This window comes from Bombina bombina, chromosome 2 (genome assembly GCF_027579735.1).
Source record: "Bombina bombina isolate aBomBom1 chromosome 2, aBomBom1.pri, whole genome shotgun sequence".
Lineage (NCBI taxonomy): Eukaryota > Metazoa > Chordata > Amphibia > Anura > Bombinatoridae > Bombina > Bombina bombina.
In genome coordinates, this window is record NC_069500.1 from 1,187,204,043 (window position 1) to 1,187,216,307 (window position 12,265).

Genomic DNA, 12,265 nt, shown 5'->3' on the forward strand with positions numbered 1-12,265 from the left:
TCCTTTGCTTGTACTCGCAGCTGGCATAGAAATTTCCCCGCACAATCAATGCGGCCACCAGGACTATGAACTTTTGTTGTAACTTTCGCCAGCTGGGGCTGTCGAGGCAGTTTTATGAATGCTGCAAGGGACATTACAGTGATGTCTGCTCCTGTATCAATCTTAAAGGCAACTTTGGCTTCCATCACAGTAAGAGTAACCCTCCAATCATCTTCCGAACCGGCCGTTCAACAACAGACCACACAAAGGACACTTCTTGACCCTCCTGGTCACTATCCACCTGCATCTCCTTAATATATTCAGTCTTACACACCACTTCAAAATGGCCCATCCTGTTACATTTTCTACATCTTTTGTCTTTAGCAGGGCATATGACACTCTGATCATGGGCACGGTTGCACTATGTGCATCGGGCATGCTGCGCCCACCACTCTTCTTGTCCAGCTTGGAAGCAATCCTGAAGCGCTGACGCCATGTGGGCCAAGCTGCAGGCTGAGAGAAATCAAAAGGCTCAGGTGGGGTAAACTTTGACATCGTCATCGATCAGGAAACAGAAGCGCAGGCAAGAACTTCTGACACCATGTCATGAGATGCAGGACACATGCAGGACACAGCAAAGATGGTACAACTCTATTTTGTTGTAGAGCATGGAAATATACATCTGGTACCATTGATCTCCTTAAGTAACTGCGACACAGACAAACGGGCCTAAGCCCCGGCCTAATCCGGTGACGTCACTTCCCACTCTCATCACAGTAGTGATGATCTATGCTGGGCTGGTCCTATGCCCTGACAAAGTCACGTACGAATGACAGAAACGCATTGGTGGGCGTGACCAAAGGGGGGCTCCGTGTGTGGTCTGGTCTAGCAACCTTTGAAAGCGGTTCTAAATATTCCGCATTTGATACAAAGTAACAGTAACTTTTTTACTGCTAGCAATTGTTTTCATTATCTCTATAGCGTATTTAATTAACTGGGCTTTATTGTAAGGTGCAGCATGCACTTATAAGCAGGATCTAAATCCCGTTATACAACAACCCCTGAGGGGACATACTGTTGAGCAGTGATTACGTCAACAGTCAGTGCGCTCTGGAGTGATACTATTGAATCACACTATTTAATAGTGAAACATATATAAATATATACGTATTTGTACCTCTGTATTTGAGGGGAAATCTTGTTAATCCCACAGATTGCAAGTGTGACCGTATATAACGGATATATAAGTGTTTATATGTGTAACTCACTAGCAGTTAATATGCGAATGTTGTATGTACTTTGTTTGTGTGAACTTAATAAGTAGGGAATCAGTTAGAAATCGGCTGACTTTGTTCAATCAAAACAGTACGCAGGCAGGAGGTCGCCTCTGAGCGCATAGTGTGTCTGCAATCCTGATGTGATTTAGAATGAACAGACCTAAGTGATATACAGATAGCCTTTTTACAAACTTATACCTATATAGTTTATGACCACCTCTACCCCCTTGTCCACATGGCCCTTATGTTTTTATTTTAATGACACTCAATTTGGAGTACTGATAATAAGGGGGGTGGAAGTGAAAATACCCATCTCTAATACACCTCATTAGTGTCTGGTATTTTGTCCTGTCTATTTGTATATCTGTTACATAAAGTGTTATTTTAATTTCATTATATATTTGACAAGTTAGTGTTCAATTCAACACTTGTCTTAAATGCTAAAATCCCCTATTTTCCCTAATCCTCCTAAAAGTACATAACCCTCAACAGTTTCAGCGGTGGCTCGAGGGCTATGAGAGAGAGTATGGTTATTTGGTGATGCATAAATGAGCTAAGATGGTTATCTTGTGGCAGAGTTCTTGAGTCTACTTCCCAAAATACGTGAATTCCTTGACAGCAAGGGTGAAATGAGCCAGAATTAAAAGACCCAGAATGGATTATATAGTGGGTCCTTCCGACTTATAACATGTCACCTGAACACACTAAACTTGGTGCTCCAAAGAAGAGATAAGATCCCAGGTAACATATTACATACAAAATTACCACACTTTATATACCTGGAAAAGATTATATTCACCTCCAAGACTGTGAGCTGTTATAACAAATGACCCATCACTACAGCAACACTTTAGCTTCAGTAAATTTGTCAAAGTGTTGGAAGAACTGAGGGGAGAATTTGAACCCAGGCTCAGAGATGTCATGGAGTACGCTGAGATTTTCAGCTTTATTGACAACCCCTTTTCATGTGCCTGTGTCCTCCCTGACTCCAGTTTTAATACAACTCTACTATTCTAACCGTGTTGTTCTCGAAAGTGAAAAGTTGCAAGCCAAGGATATACTCAAAGCAGAACTTGGAGCAGGAGTGTGCTACTTCTGGAATGTAGTTACTGAATTGGACTTTCCAATCTTGAAGCCATTTGTGTAAAAAAAACAAAAAACATTTTTTGTGACCACGTATACTTGTGAATATTCTCTACCATGAACATTATAAAGAGGAAACAGAGAAACTGACCAGTTCCCATATTGATTGACTCACGAGGATTGAAAGCTACAAATACAACACGAAGACAATTAAAGAGATAAATGTATTCTTCCACTCATCTTAGTATTAAAGGGTCATTAAAGCCATGTTTTTTTAACTTTTCTTTCCAAAATGGTGTTTTCATTTGTATTACATTTTTTTTCTTTCTGAAAATGTATGTGTACTTGTTCTATATATTGTTTTGTTCTTTTGGTTGTGGGGTGTGTCACTGTCTAATGAGGAAAGGGTGTTTTCCTTATTAGCGAGTATGCCACTCTCCCACAGACCAGCAGTATAACTGTCTCCATGTTGTCTGCATTATATTTTTAAATTGGATGTGTTCTCTATCAATAAATTGTCTTAAAGGGACACTGAACCCAAATTTTTTCTTTTGTGATTCAGATAGAGCATGCAATTTTAAGCATCTTTACAACAATTTACTCATATTATCAATTTTTCTTCGTTCTCCTACTATCTTTATTTGAAAAAGAAGGCATCTAAGCTTTTTTTTTGTTCAGACTCTTTTTTTATTGATGGATGAATTTATCCACCAATCAGCAAGAACAACCCAGGTTGTTCACCAAAAATGGTCCGGCATCTAAACTTACATTCTTGCATTTCAAATAAAGATACCAAGAGAATGAAGAACATTTGATAATAGGAGTAAAGTAGAAAGTTGCTTAAAATGTCATGCTCTATCTGAATCACAAAAGAAAAAATGTGGGTTCAGTGTCCCTTTAACAAGTAGGCCACATGGATTTGCGTTAAATGTGGCTCTCCTATTTGCTTTCTCTTGCTAGAGTGGCTCCCTTAGAAAAAACAGTGAGGAACACTGCTTTAAGCGCACCATGCTATCTGACATGCACGTTACTGGGTCTTAGAACAGTGTTTCTCAAACTGTGGACCTCAAATACCCCCAACAGAGCAGGTTTTCATTATAGTAGAACCAGTGCAAAGGTGACATAATAAGCTGATCAGTAACCATGGTTACTAACCTGCTCTCACCCATCAGCTGATTATTTCACCTGTGCACTGGTTCAGCTATAATGGAAACCTGGCCTGTTGAGGGTACTTGAGGACCGCAGTTGAGGAAAAATGTTTTAGATTATCGTTCAAAAAATAAAAAATTACTTTTGATTTGTAATATGGGCACAAAACAGAAGTACTATTGATTGCTCTTGAGTGATGCTAATACTCAATAGCACTAATATTGTTTGTGCTCCACTTTAATAATCTGGCTTTTAAACTAGAAATGTCTCACCAGAGAAATGTTTAATACAAAGACAACTTAGTAATAAGAATCAGAACTCAGTTTGATAATGATAGATGTACCTAGAGTCATGCAATATAGGTTTAACCTGTAGACATGACAGCTATTGCTCCAAGTGATAGGTTTCTTTTTTAAGACAGAAATGCTAATATTAGTTAACCGTAAATTTATTAATCACAGATTTTCAAAACTAAGCAGCAGATTAGCAGAGCACCTGTTGAGACGGCTTTCAGTAATACAGTCTGATTGGCAAAATAACAGGTGAGTCTGCTGCTTCGTGTGTTCATAATCTTATTTTAGTTATGAAGCCGTTCTTGAAAGCAACTATTTCATTGGTTGTTAATTTTGTATGTGGCATTATCTCAGTGACTCATTCTTCAAATTTAATTTTCACTTGATAACTGATATATTTTATTATGTGGCCAAAACATTTTATTAATGCAGAGTTTAAGCTCTCAATTAAACCTACAATGCAGAGCTTTATTAAACACAACAAATTTAGATTGTTTTTTGTGAAGGACGGGAGGTTGTGGAGTTTGAGTTTTAAAAGACCCAAATAAATGTGCTATTTTAATCTGAAGTTTAAAATTACAAAAATAAAGATTTGATCAAAAAAGTTAGCAGAAGCCCCTAGACAAGGGTTTTAGGCCTTTTTCCCCTTAATATTTTTTGGGTCAGTGTGTAAAATGTTTTTTTTTTGTTTTTATTTCATAACAATTCAAAAGAACTTGGGCTAGCAAAACACTTGCATACAAGTGGGTTGAATTGCATGCACCTCATACCATTTTTTTCCCTGAGAGAAAAGAAGGGGAAGGGAGAAAAGGGAGGGAAAGGAAAGAAGGAAGGGAGGGAGGGAGAGAGAGAGAGAGAGAGAAGAGTGGGGAGGGTGAGGAGAAAAGGGGGGAGGGAAAGAAGAGAGGGAAAGAAAAGAGTGAAAGAAGGGAGTTTAGGGAGTGAGTTGAGGGAGGAAGGGAGTTGAGGTAGGAAGGGAGGGAGGAAGGGAGTTGAGGTAGGAAGGGAGGGAAAGAAGAATACTTTGAAACAATTACTGCCCTTCACATGCAACAACATACAGTAATTACCATCATTCAAGTAATGAAATGTTTTAAGTGTCCGCTTACTATTTACTCTGTGGGTTCATGAAGGCAGAGAAAGCTAGCTAAGTTTATGATTAGACATCACAAGCTTATCAAAGCAGTGCACAGACGCATCCAGTCTTTTAGTTACTAAGACCTGCAATAAGCACTGCGCTCGCAGACCCATCACAGCTGATAAGGGGAGGCAGCATATCGGCACATGGTCTTCTCCTCCAGCCTCACCTTGTAGGCATATCCCCAGCAAGCTTCCACTGCAAAAATGCCGGTGTCTCTAAATGATGCAACGGTTTAAAGGACCACTACCTGTGAAGAGCAACCTTAATCAGCGCAAGTGCCTTGTCTTCTCTGTAAAAGCCGCTCACTGTACTGAGTGCTGGCTTTAAGAGAGAGGATAGGGCAGATGTGCTGCCCCTCCAAAATTTGCCTCCCTAGGCACCGGCCTTGTTGGCCTAGGCCATATTACGCACCTGCATTAACCTGCTTTCACCCAGGGCAACCCTGAAAATGTTGCCCGTTAGGGAGGTCGGAGAACTGGAATAAAAAAAACATGCTCTAGATCTATCTCCTTGACAAATTTCAAGCACTGCCTGAAGAAATCTGATAGCATAAATAAAAGGGGCATGCTTCTGTTATCAAATTTATATAGATATCCTTCAATGTCAAAATTAAACATTGATGATTCAGATAGGGCATTCAATTTTAAACAGCTTTCCAATTAAATTTGATCATCAAATGTGCTTAGTTCTCTTGGTATTCTTTGTTGAAAGCTAAATCTATGTAGGCTTATATGCTTTCTACACCCTTGAAGGCTGCCGCTTATCTCAGTGCATTTTGACAGTTTTTCACAGCTAGACAGTGATAGTTCACATGTGCCATACAGACAACATTGTGCTCACTTCCGTGGAGTCATTTGAGCCAGTACAGATAGACTAAAATGCATGTCTGTCAAAAGAACTGAAATAAGCTGGCAGTTTGCAAAGGCTTAGATACAAGGTAATCACAAAGGTAAAAAGTATATATATATATATATATATATATATATATATATATATATATATATATATATATATATATATATATATAGGGTAATCTATCTTTTTAAACAAAAATTCTGGAGTAGACTGTCCCTTTAAAAGTTTTAAAGGGACATTAAACCCCAAATAAATTTTTAACACAATTCACAATTCAAATAGAGCGTATCATTTTACACAATTTTCCCATTTACGTCCATTATCTTAATTTTCTTGGCATTCTTTGTTGAAAAGCATACCTAGGTAGGCAGATGAGCAGAAATGCACTACTGGAAGCCAGTTGCTGATTGGCGGTAGCACATGTATGCCTCTTGTCATTGGCTCACACAATGTGTTCTGCTAGTTCAAAGTAGTGAATTTCTGCTCCTTCAACAAAGGATACCATGAGAATTAAGCAAATTAGATAATATCAGTAAATTAGACAGTTGCTTAAAACTGTTTTAAATAATGTATGTTTATTTTGTATTAATGTAACTGTAGCTAAAGCTGTAGTTAAATGTTTCACTGTCACTACTTTTTGTCAAGCTCTTCATTTTTTTCACCCAATGGACAAACTGTACTACGTGAACAAACTTCTATACACTTGACCTTGCTTTCTAGGACCTCTGTAATCATCTTAATTTATTCCTCCTTTGCACTTGCAATTCCTTATGCTCTTTAATCTCCAGACGTTACTTATTATCACCGGTTAAAATACTAGAAGATCTCAATACTTCTTTATTCTCTACTTGGAACACGTTCCCTCAACATATCCCGCACATCCTTTACAGATGCTCCCATCCTCGCTGTCCTAGGCTAACTCCAATACTTAAGCTCATATTGACCACTGGTGACTCTCTTTTACTCATTACAGATTATTTTAATACTAGTGTTAAAGCCCGTGTACACGGGCCAAAATGTGTATTGAATTTTTATGTTTTTATTCAAAAAATAACAAAAGATATAAACATTAACATAGACATAAAATCATTTTTTTATTTAAAGTAAATTAAAATAAAATAAAGTTTAAAATGTACATTAAGAATATTGCTATAAATAATACAAACTTACTTGTAACTAAATAAAAAGACACAACTTATTTATTTATTTAAAGTATATTTCTTTAAAAACAATGTTTTTTGTATAAATTTTATCACTGTTTGGTAATATCTTTCCTTGCTTTGAACCTTGAAGTATCTTAATTTTGACATCAGATGATGTACGAACTCGAGACATTGCAACATAAAGTTGTCCATGACTGAATACTGGTTCTGGAAGGAATATTCCAACTTTGTCTAACGTTTGACCTTGTGATTTTTTGATGGTCATTGCAAAGGCAAGTTTGATTGGAAACTGTCTCCTTCGTAAAATGAATGGTAGTTCAGTGTTGGCAGGGGCTTAATCTATTCTTGGAATAAACACCATCTGGTTTTGAGCTGTTCCTGTGAGTACCTCTGCAATTATTAGATTGGGCTTAAGATCTTTAACTATCAATCTTGTTCCATTGCACAGACCTCTTTTTGTGTTCAGATTTCTGAGCAACATAATAATACTTCCTAATTTTATTTTTAACTTATGAAGAGGCATTCCTGATGGAGCTAATTCGTTTAGAAACTCTATGGGATAGTTTTGAGCATCTTCATCTGTCTGATCGTCAATTTAATCTGAACTTAGATATATTTTTTCATCACCATCGAGTATATTTAATACATGGTCATTGATTTGAGCAACATGACAATTCTTTGTACACAAAATGGCCTTTTTTGAAAAACTGTGAAGATCAGATGGAAGAAGTCTTTTTCCAAAAATTTCAGATATGATACAATCGTGGCATATTAATTTGGAAGGGATCTCAACTAAATCCTCAGGAAGGCCCTCTGAATTATTTAATGAACCCTGTCCTAATTGTAGTAGCCAATTGCTAAATTCTGGATCCACCGAACGCACATTATTGTGCAATTTCAAAATTTTGAATTTATCCCAGTGATCATAGAACTTTATAGTAGCTTCCACAATAGCAGTTCTATTGCAATGAGGAAGAACTGGGAGTGTTTGTCGAAAGTCACCACCAAGGAGTATAACTTTTCCACCAAAGGGCTTGTTGTTCTGCATAATTTCCTGAAGGAGCGTAATTTACACATTTTAGAGCGATACCGGGTGTCATTGAGGCCTCATCCCAAATAAGCAATTGAGCATTACGTATGAACTCAGCATCTTTTGAAGTCATTCTCATATTTGATGTTGATGTGTCCAGTAATGGAATTGGAAGCTTAAACTGTGAATGGTAAGTTCTTCCACCATCAAGGAGATTAGCTGCTATTCCTGTAGAGGCAACAGGAAGAACTCCATCTGTGCGTCCACGTAAAGTACTCAATAGTGTTTTATATAAATAAGTCTTGCCACTTCCACCAGGTCCATCAATAAAAAAACATCTGTGTGGTAAATTTTCATAATCAATAGCAGACATTACATTGTCAAATGCAGCTTTTTGCTCAATGTTTAGTGCTTCTTGAAGTTGTGCTCCAACTTGGGCTTCCAACTGTGTCACATAGTTGAATTGCATGTCTGGAATGAAGTTTGATGGATTGGGTAGTCCAAAATCTTCACAACGTTTACCATGTAATATGAGAACATTTAGAATATCTGTTAATGCTAAATTTTTACAACTTTTGCAATCATCTATGTGGCCTTCATGACGTGAATAATCTTCATAAAGATTATTTTTGTATTTTTCAAAGAGTTGTGGCACATTAGGTGGGACAACAAAGATACACAAATAAGCAAACAGTTCCCTCATTTGTTTAGGCATTTGTTGAGATGCTGATTCGTTAAGTGTAAGATCCCATGTAGCGTCGTCATCTAAAAGTGAAAGCTTTTGGGCAGCTTCTTTGAATGTGTGACAAACTTGTCTATTAACAGTGCGTAAATCCTTAAAGGAATTTGCTCCTTTTAAGTGCAAGAGCAGTAACCTCAAACAAAATCTCTCCAAATCTGATGAAATATTTACATTATACAATCAGCCAATTGTTGTATCTGCTCCTCTTTGTCTTGGATTCCACTTACGGGTTTTTACATCAAATATATAATGTTGAGGAATGTCAGAGTAAAAATATTCCCGTGCAGCATGAGTATCATCATTCAACTTAAAGTATGCTGTCAAAGTGGTATCCCTGTCTTGTGCCTTTTCTGCAGCTAATTGTATGCTATCATTATGGAAATATACATCTTGTTCGTCTGGAAGATGAACTTGAAGTCTTATTATTGTATGTGTTTGATGGTGCATCAAAAAACCATACAACCTCCAAACAGCTTCAGGAGCACTGACATATCTTGTGTCCAAAAATTTTTGAATTTCATCATGCTGTACTGTATTATATTCCTTAATGGAAATATTTGCACAATCGTAATCTTTATATACATATTTGAAGAGATATTTAACACTTTTAACAGAAACACAACTCTCTACATTTATATGGCAGTTGTATTTCAAGCAGAAGTATGGGCTATATGGAACTACCCAAGAGTTGTCAATTTTTTTGCCTTTGACAATTACTGTGGTCTCATTTTTTCGTCTCCGATATTGAGGATATCCATCAACATTAATTAAAGTTTGTTCTTGAAATTTTTTAGGAAAATTCTTGCTGCAATTACCATCAACCATGCACAGAGAATTTAAATTATGTTCTCCACATGGACCGTGTATCATATGCTTTATTACAATAGCATGTAGTCTGGGATAAATATGTTCATCAGGAATTTCAGCTGATATAAAAGTGTCAATGGTTTCAGCATCATTTGGCTTGTCTTCGGCTTTCAATATTAAAATGATATGAGCATGTGGTAGTCCTCTTTTTAGAAACTCTATAACATGCACTTTTGCGCAAGGACTTCCAAGAACATGTTTGTTCAATATATCATGCCAAAGAGAATTTAGTTTGAGATTGAAAACTCTTGCTACCAAATCTGGTCTGAACTCCACTGCTTGACCTTCTAATAGGTTATCAACTATCTCAGGCCATTTAGGGTTGCAGGTCATGGTGATGAAGTGATCCGGTTTTCCATATTTTCTAACAATGGCCATAGCATCATGGTAGTTTTGGTCCATATTTCGTGGACTTCCCTGAAAAGATGATGGCAAAATAACTGCTTTTCCAGGCATCAGGCCCTGTGCAGCAGCTTCACTTTGAATGTAAGCCATTAATCCTGTATATTTTTCAATGCGAAGGTTTGATTGATTTTGACGGATATAGTTGAGTCTGTTGGCCTCAGTCTTGACATAAGCATCAACAAAGTACTGCTGCGTCAACTTGCCAGCACTAAGGAAAGGATTAAATTGATCCCGAATTGAAATTCTGTAAGACTAGTATTTCATTTGACTAACTCTTATCCTTGAATTGGTGGTTACTCTTCTTTGTACATCACTAATTGATGTTGGCCTGTAGTTAAGAGCAATGTTGGAACCCCAACTTTGGTCCCCATATGGAAACAACAAAGGATACAGCAATGGTTCAAGATTAGGATCTAAGACACTTATTCTTTCTGTTTTTTTTGTTTGATCTGTAGATCGGCAATGAATAAGAAGGTCACGTTCAAGATTTTGGAAAATAACAGCCACCTCATTAACTCTTTGTACATTATATCTTCGGCAATCTGATGTTCTGTCCTGCAGAATTACCATTGAAACTTTAGAAGTTTGAACTCCATTTAAAGATGCTTCATGTATGCATTCTTGCTCTACCTCATAGAGCATTTTACATGCTTTTGCGAAAGGGTTATACTGAGACATATATGAACTTAACTCCCTCAAAAGTTCAATGTGACATCCTGAATTTTCTTTTAGTGCAGCTCGTTGGTCCACAGCTTCCTCAGGACTCAAAATGTAGAGTTGTGCAAATTTGCGTTGATCATCATTTTCTGGATGCAAAGCACCAGATCGGTGATAAATTTGCCCATTTATTCTAAAACAGTATGGTCCATATCCTGGAGGTGGTGCAATGTTTGCTCCCATTGATGCAAACGCCAATGCACTATTTATAGAACGGATATTTTGCATAAAATTCTTTGAATGTGTGTGATGTCCAGTCATTAGTTGTTGGATCAGTGGTGAAATTTGTATATGTGGTAATGTTATTTTGCCTTTATTGCAGCATTTATTAAAAAGCTTATCGCTTGGTTGTTCCTCTGGAAAATGCTTCGCCATGCAAAATTTGCAAAAAACATTAAGTTGACCACATGTGTGCATCTGGACATTGTCTTCATTAAATAGTGAATGGTTATAACTTGCGTTATATTGATTAGTGATAGTGATGTTAGTGCGATCTATATTATTTTTTCTACGGCAGCAGAACGTGATTTTTGCATGTCCAGTTGGAGAGCTTTTTCCTGAGCAGTCATATTGGCCCTACAAATCCGTTTGTTTGCAGAATCCTTCTTACGTAGAGTTACCCTTTGTTGTTCAGTCATATGTGTCCGACGTATACGTTGAGTTTCTTTTCTTCTGCGTTTAACGTTTTCTGCATCTTCCTGTGTTAAAATTCTCTTAGGAGGCATTCTGCAGTTTTTAACTTTTTATGTACTTATGTTTTGCAGCCTGTTTGTCTCACACTTTTTTTTTTGTCACTCGTAGTGTCTTTATAATTTTTTTATTTATTTTTTAATATATTTTATTTTTGTGTGTATCACGGTCTATTTATTTGTTTGTGTATGCAGTTTCTTTATTTTCCATAGGCAGTCTTTTTATTTTTTTCTTTCTTTTTTTTTAGGCAATCTATTTATATGTTTAAGCAGTCTCTTTATTTGTTTTAGGCAGTCTCTTTATTTCCCTTTTTTTTTTTAGGCACTCTCTTTATTTGTTATTTTTTTGTTATATAGGCAGTCTTTATTTTTTTAGATAGTCTTTATTTTGTATTAGGCAGTGTTAGGCACACTTTCTTTTTTTTTTAAGACAATCTTTATTTTGTTTAACAAAGTCTTAGGCACTCTTTACTTTGTTTTAGACACTTTTTACTTTGTTTTTGGCAGTCTTAATTTTTTTTTATGCAGTCTTAGGCACTCTTTATTATGTTGTAGACATTAGGCAGTCTTTGTCACTCTTTACTTTGTTTTAGACACTCTTTATTTTGTTTTATGCACTCTTTATTTTATTTTAGACACTTTTTTATGTAGTATATATGTTTTTTCTAAAAGGTTTCTTATAATGCTGCTTATCTTTATTACCTTTTTTATGCAGTATATATGTTTTTTTTTTTTAAAGGTTTCTTATAATGCTGCTTATGTAGTATTAGGCACTGTTTATTGCCTTTTTTATGCTGTATATATGGTTTTTTTTTTAAAGGTTTCTTATAATGCTGCTTATGTAGTATTAAGCACTGTTTATTGCCTTTTTTATG

At 36.4% G+C, this 12,265-nt stretch overlaps 1 pseudogene; it reads right to left on the reverse strand.

Moving 5' to 3' along the window:
• Positions 1 to 7,938: 7,938 nt before the first annotated feature.
• LOC128647470 (uncharacterized) lies at positions 7,939 to 11,076 on the reverse strand (annotated as a pseudogene).
• Between the last annotated feature and the right edge of the window lie 1,189 nt (positions 11,077 to 12,265).